Source organism: Staurois parvus, unplaced genomic scaffold, assembly GCF_062004578.1.
Source record: "Staurois parvus isolate SC_StPar_1 unplaced genomic scaffold, SC_StPar_1.0 ptg001586l, whole genome shotgun sequence".
NCBI classification, from domain to species: domain Eukaryota; kingdom Metazoa; phylum Chordata; class Amphibia; order Anura; family Ranidae; genus Staurois; species Staurois parvus.
Window position 1 is genome coordinate 107,246 of NW_028319382.1, and position 7,695 is coordinate 114,940.

General features: G+C 44.5%; 1 pseudogene; it reads right to left on the reverse strand.

Annotated features, from left to right (window-relative positions):
• Positions 1 to 326: 326 nt before the first annotated feature.
• LOC149435196 (putative serine/threonine-protein kinase DDB_G0277449) lies at positions 327 to 7,321 on the reverse strand (annotated as a pseudogene).
• Positions 7,322 to 7,695: the final 374 nt, after the last annotated feature.

Consider the following 7,695-nt stretch of genomic DNA (forward strand, 5'->3'; position numbering starts at 1 on the left):
ACGTCATTCCTATCATCTAGGAATGTTGATCCACTCACGATGAATGACGCATAAAGGTGTTGATCCGTGGTAAACCAACTGTCCTCTGATCTTCCGGCAGTTTTTTTATCTTGATGTGAATTCAGTTTCATTCATGTTGTCCAGCACTGTCGATCCATGTCAATCATGATGAATGATGCACAAAGGTGGTGATCTGCCTGCTATACACTGTAATAGCCTGCTATAAGCTGACTCTTTGCCCCAGGAAAGCAAAAGTTAGGTCATTCCTGTGACCCACAAGAGAAGTATGGTCTAACCTTGTGGTGATCTGTCCAAAAGAACGTGGCTCAATGCAGATGGTGCGAATGAGCCCTCATTCTTTCATTTCCTCTCCACCATCCTTCTCCATTTTGTGCTTTTGAAGCTGAAGCCATCGAACAATCTCTGTTGCTCTTCTGCAATTTTATTTTCTGTATTTCCTGTGTAGGGAATCAGTTCCTTCACATCAATTTGCTGATTTGTGTCGATTTGTGAGCGCAGACTTTCTTCTGGCATCTTCAATGGTGAGGTGGCCTTTCCTTTCTCCAGCTTCTTCCAGTAAATGGTACTGAAGAAGGGATGTTTTCGCAGTTGTTTCACTGCCTGCCGGCGATCGCTCGGATTTATTTCAAGAAGCTATAAAGAAAAAGAAATGAAATTTAGCATACGGTAGATTGTCACTAACAGAAACTGATCAATCAGCCAGTTTAGTGTCGGCTATTTCTTAAAAATAGAAAAAAAACACCTCAGAATGTCATATTTTAATTCCTTGGTGTAGTTTTCACTGAAGATATATATGTCTGTTGGAAGGATCAAAGTGAACATTTCTGAACCAGTGAATGAGTTCATCCAAAAGCTCATGGATAGTTCCTCTATTATTCTGACTCCCTGTGTGGTGAATATCTTGCTATACCGTGTGTATATAACACTTCCAGAAGTCGGATGCCCCCTGTGTGCTTTCTTACACCTGGTGATGTACTGGATACTAGAGAACGTTTTGCAAGCTTCTCTCATAAAGAACACTACACTAAGGATCTATAGCTTTTGCATAATTCTAATTGTAGAGTATACTTACTCTTTCAATGACATCTTGAAGTTCAGGATCCATGTCCCTCGGATAGAAGTGTCTCCTGAATCTGGCTTCACCTGGATGTGCTCCTGTGGCCATTTCGAATAAGATGACACCCAGTGACCAATAGTCAGACATAGCATCACAGGGTTTTCCTTGTAGAACCTGATAAAACAGAGAGTAAGATTAACCATAAAATAAAGCACACGATGAGCTGCACAGAGCAGTAATAATAGTTAACAATGGTTGGTGGGAATGACAGGTCACAGTGGGCCTCCTGTTGTTTTTTAGGTTTTTTGAGTCACCATCATTGTGGCTCTGCTTCTTTCATCTCCAAAATTCTTGTTAGGTTCATAGATATTATAAGATAAAGATGGGAGCAGTAGAGGGGAAAAACAAGGGTGGTGTTATACTTACTTCTGGGGCCATATAGATTGGAGTACCGGCACAAGTAAATACTTTGTCGGATCCAAACACGTCGGCTTCTGAAAGGCCAAAGTCTGCAATTTTGACATGGCCGGAGCTGTCGAGCAGTATATTCTCGGGTTTCAAGTCTCTGTAAAAAAAAAAAAAAAAAGGAGAGAGTTAGATTTACAGATCAAATGTTTAAAACCGTAATTCAACCAATACTAATAGTTCAGCTTTCAAGGGGTGCCAGCGGGTTAGATCCCCTTCTAACTTTCTGCACTGCTTTACGAATGGTAAGAAGAACCTCATGACCTTGGCTGTCAGCTTACTGCAGTGTAAGAAACCATATCAAATCACAGTTGGTCATTCTGCAATGCTTCCACGTCTTTATTGAAAAGAAGGGAGCAGAAACACTCCGCAGGCTTTCTTCCTGCGTCACCTTTTGCCCTTCTAGTGGGGGCATGATTACGTCCCACTAGAGGGTGATAAGTGTTAGAATTAGGCAGCCTGGGGAGTGTTTCTATCCACGTGTCTTTAATAAAGCCATAGACTCATTTCAGATTGACGGAGTGCACCTCAATATTGTTTCTTCTGCTGGTTTACGGGGATTGATGGGACCCAGAGCAAATTTTGCACCTGTGGCTGGTTTTGCTCAGCTGCTGAATGGGACATGGCACAGTGTTAGAACAGGACATCTACAATTGCAAATGTATGTAATATGGGGAAGTGAGACTCCCTTACTTAGGCTACGTTCACACTAGCGTTGTGTGCAGGCGGCAGAGAGGCCTCGGACAATTCTGCACATTGCAGCACATGGTGCTGTTCTAACGGGAGCGTTAGCGTCGCGTCAAAACGGACGCCCCTGGTCGAGTCAGGAGGCGTTGAAGCCTCCTATTCTAGTCTACGGTGCCGCTCCGCAAACGCCCGGCCGGCGTTTGCGGTGCGGTGGCGACACGGTTGCGGGGCGTTTGCGGAGCGGTAACACCATTCAAACTTCATTATAGGCGTTTGTAACGCTCGGCAAAGCTTAGCAACCTCCGCTAAACCGCGCATGCGGCGTTTGCGGAGCGTTAAAAGATGCTCCGCAAACGCCGGACCAATGCTTGCCAAACGCTATAGGGGCGTTTGGCAAGCGTTGGTAAAAAGAGTCGAGTGTGAACGAGCCCTTAGAGTCACAAAAGCTTCAGCAGCAGGGGACAGAACTGGCCATGGGCAATTCAACCCTTGTACACCCATCCACAACTAAAGTAGCAGTATTGGGTGGTGTTGTACTTTACTGAAGATTAGAAGATATGGAAGATCATGGTGGAGACACTTACCTGTGCATTATTCCTTGGCGGTGCAGATATTGTAGCGCGCAGAGAAGTTCTGCAGCAATAAATCTGTAAAAAAGGAGAAAAGGTCTACGATTATTGCACGTCTCACAGCATAAGTAAACAAATGATTAAGAGGTGATTTCTTCCAAGCCTTGCATGTCATAAGCAGCAATGTATTACTGTGATAATGACAGGCCCCGCTCTTTTCTTGGGTTACTTTGGTTCTTAACCAGGGATTGGATCATAGTCACCTGATCTGTGGTAGCTGACAACCATTGGCTAAGACCTGTGGGGTTGGAACATTGCTTGTGTGGGGTTGAAGATACAGCCTTGCACGCCAAGATAAACTAGAGGATATAACCGGTGTTTGGCAGATATCACATTAGGCTCGTGCTATGCAGGAGAGTGTTAGCAGATCAATGGTGCTACTAAATTTGCTGGTGACCAGTCACTAGGAGTAGCAACTGATCATTAATCAGCTTGGACAAATAGCTCCCTATGCTATACAGTTAGCATGCTTTAGAATCTTGTAGGGATTAGTTGCATCTGATTGAAGGAGTGTGTGATTATGTGAGATTGATGTCTACAAACTGCATTACAGAGTACTTTGCTGACGGCTGAAAAAGGCTAGGCTAGGGGGTAAACGGAAGATGAGTATGTGTATGGGGGGCAGTGAAGGTTCTTTCCTGATAAAGGCTTACTGAGGTGGGTCGGTGTGGGTGATCTTTTAGTTTAAATGAAGAGAGCAATATAGGAATTCATTTTTTTGTTAAATCATACTTATCTAGGTGCATGCAGCATCAGTCCGATGCAGCATCTGTCTGTGGCCGGTTTTAAGGGCGAGCACTCAACAATCACTTGACAGCTGATTGCGGAGTTCTCACTCAGTCATCGCTCACTCCGAACAGAGAGCGGTGACTGTCAGTCAGCGTTTCTGCTCTTCCCCACCCCGCCAACTTAATGGAGCACTGGGATGTGGAGTGGAGGGAGCAACTGGCTCAGGCTCTCAACGGATCGTTGAGCTGGGTGCCGCTCCAGATTTTGGGGCAGATCCTTATTTTAAAGTCGGGATCTTTCCCCAGCCTGGACCGGCTGAGTGACATCAGCCGACAGCAGGCTTCAGCCCGCTGTCAGCTGAAAACGGGTCAAGGAGCTTTGTCTGTACTTCTCCTTTAAGATTCATTGTGTAATTACTATATGCAAATCCTTCATCATGACTGTTAACCCTCACCCTTCTCTTAGGCCATATTAACACCTTGGTGTTCTGGGAAATGCATGAAAAATGTGCTAAGATGCAAATCACACTTGTGGTGCCATTAATTCTTAATGGCACTTCAAATGCGGGTAGCAGTTGTGTGGCCAAACGCACCAAAATGTACATTGCAAAAGTGTGAGGCTCGCGGACAAAGAAAAGTACATGAGCTACTTTGGTGCATTTTGTCACGCATAAGGCAGCTCACGTAAGTGAATAGGCTGCCCTATGCTGTTGCACGACTAATGTGCAAAAAAAGCCCAAAATAAAAAGGTTGAATGGTGCGGGTATGAATGCAGCCTTAGACGGAATCTTTGTAAGTCTTACCTTATGGTGTTAGTTGGTAATGGAGCAGAAGACTTGATCAGGTCGCGTAGTTCTCCTCCTCTCATGTATTCCATAACAAAGAAGAGATTTTCCTGTAAAAGAAAGAGAAAAATAAGTCGGTTCCAAAAGGTCAAGTGGATGTGAAGTTTGTGTTTTGCTGGAAATGCAGAAATATAGGGATGTCTGGACATGGTAGACGGTTCAGGAGTTTAACGCATCTTCAAACTCAAGAATAAAAATGTCATCTATTTCAGCTTACACCAGTGCTCAGCTATGGAGGCTGTACTAGTGTTCTTCTTTTCAGCATGTCTTCCTTTATTTTCCCCTTGTAATCCTACCACTAATCTACTTCTTGTCCTAGGGTGACTACGCTCACTTACTATTCTCTATGTCTATGGAGGTGCCGTATTGTCATCCTAGGACAATAAGTAGGCCTCTCCCCATCCTTAAGAACACCTCTCCCCATCCTCATCTCTATAACATACGGGGAGCTGTGTTGTAGTTCACAGAGGAGAAGTGAGCGGGGCTGATAAGACTGCTTGGGATGACTCAGGACAGCGCTGGAATTCTGACAGGATCACAAGTGTTTTTCTGCACTTATTAAACAGATATAACAACACGCTCTGCTTGATCTATTTAATAGACCAAGTGTGAACAAACAAGAAATGTTCAGTGTTGGCTTTCCATCCACTTTAAGACTAAGTTAACGCGATGCTTGGCAGGAACTTTCAATGTATGGTGAACGTCATTCCTCTGTGGGTAAGCAATATATAGAAGCCATTAACATGCAAACATGTTGTGACAGGTTCTATTGAAGTGACTCTATCATGAGAGGAGTTCAAGGACTATACCTGATCCAAGTCAGTGACTCCGACAGCAAAGCCAAAGTAAGAGCAGGACGGCTGGGGAGAACCAGAATTCCCCAAATTCTGCATTGGCAGCCACCATAACTCTCTCATGTCTTAGCCTCTTTGAAGCTGGACCATCCCTCCTTTTTTTCTGGTTTTGGGATTTATTTCTAGGTCTGTGCTGGACTTGGAGTCCAAATGGATAACATGGATGTGATTTGATGAGTGAGTGATTGATAGGAATGTGAAACTTACTTCTGTTTGGAAGGTTCCATAGGCGTGTGTACAAAAGGAACTCCGTCCAACTTTTTCCAGTATCTGTCTCTCTACGAGGACACTTTTCGGTTCTTCTTGCAGTAATTTCCTCTTCTGTACCACCTTGACTGCCAGTTTCTTGTTGGTGGCAGGATGGGATGCCAGGGCGACCTAAAAAACACAGGACACAAATGATTAGAAGCAATTCAGCTCCGGGTTCTGAAAAGGTTACCTCTGGGTCCAGCAGCAACCCCCCCAGCCTGGCTACGATTGTTAGTCTTAGTTTGAAAATAGTTTATAGAACGGGGAGTCAGCAGGATTTTGTGCAAGTTTTCAGTGGTTTTGACTGTTAGTCAGTAACTTCTAGACTGTTAGGGATTGGGGATAGCTTTCAATAGGCTTTTAGCAAGCCGCAGTAGGCTTTTAGCAAATCACAGCCAGCGCTCACTCTGAAGTCTGTATTCAGCGTTCATAAATTGGGGCTAAAGGCTATGAAGCTGTGCAGCCAAACGTTATGCAATCTGCTATATACAGTTTAAATGTACGTCAGCTTATTTCCTTATATACCAAAGGATTTGTAATTCTGTCTTGCATCTTTTTGTGTATTACACCCCCGACAGACAGTACACCACTAAACATGACTTAGTGTGTAAGCCTGGATTCACTCTGCTCGCGTTGCATCCATGTAACACAGTAAACGCACTGGAGATGATGTGCGTTGGCATGCTATTTTTTCATGAGTGGTGTAAAATACCAGTATTGTAGCTTTCTTAAAGCACATTGCATTTACATGCATTCTATTCCAGTGTAACCGAGCGCCAACTAATGTATCACACTGGTGTAAACTGGTCCTATGGGGAAAGCATGGATTTCAGCTTGGCATTGAGCAGCACAGCTCAGTGTGTGTAGTGTAAATGGGAAGTGGTAAGGAATAGAGTGGTGTGACCTCCACCTACGACCTACTATTTGCCGACTGGCAATAATAATAACCACTAACTGGCAGTGCATTAAACCCTCTGTTCATAAATCTTTGATTACTTACCTTTCCGTAACTACCTTGACCAAGTATTTTATGAAAGATAAAGCTGTCAAGATTAAAGTCGGCTGGCGGATGCATTTCTAATTTGGTGCCAGGCACATCCCTGACTACCTTGTTGTCATTCTCACCGGCTGCCCGGTTGACTGGTTGTCTGACAGCCTCATCGACGGGCTTGCTAACAGCCTCATCGACTAGCTCGCTGACAACCCCAACGACGGCCTCGTTGGCTGACTTGCTGACAACTTCAGCGACTCTCTCGCTGACTACCTCGCCGACTATATCGCTGACAACCTGGTGAAATCTATCGCTGACTACCTCGACGAGCTGTTGATCATTCTTGCTTGTCTCATCAGCAGCGATCTTCCTTTTCTTATTTGGAGGTGCAGAGAAAATTGGATCTGATGCTGGCCTCTTGTTATTCCTCTTGGGCAATATGACAGCACATGGTGTTTTGGCCCAACTCGGTGCATGACCACATCGTCCCTGTTTTGCTGGTCTTTCTTCCTCAGCAGATTGGTTGGATCTGCGCTTCTTTCCTCTGTTCATGGCACTCTCCTCTTTGGAACTCTTTCCCTCTCCAGAATTCTTCCTCCCATCAGAGTTCCCATGTTTGCTTTCCCGATTTTTGGGGAATTGCTGAGGTGTCTCCACCTTCAACCCACTATGTGATAAAGTGGGCTTATCCAAATCATCTACAAAAGGTCTCCCTATGATGGTATTCCAGGTGACCTCCTGTCTGTTCTTATATGGATGATATCGGAAACGTAGTTTTGGCCTGGTCCACTTCATTATAACACGTTATAATGAGATCTCACAGAGCACAAAAAAAGGAGTGTGTTCACTATCGCTAGCAGAAGCACACTGACTGTCTGTGGCTGCGCTGCCTGTGGACTGAGTTTCCGTGGTTGCTAGGATACCAACCGGAAACAAAATTCAAATGATTTTTCTGCCAACTGCCGTTTTCCACAGCGAGGCTCCAATTTTTTTTTAGCAGAGTGACAATCACAGAGCTCAGTATTCTGTCCTGGATATATGAAATCCAACACAAAGAGAAATCTGTGTTGCACCTAATACACAGGTAAAGCTTAAAGAAGCCTGCTTTTGGGGTCCTTTCCAATGATGTAGGCAGGTGTCAATAGTGCTGCTTGTAACACACTGAAATA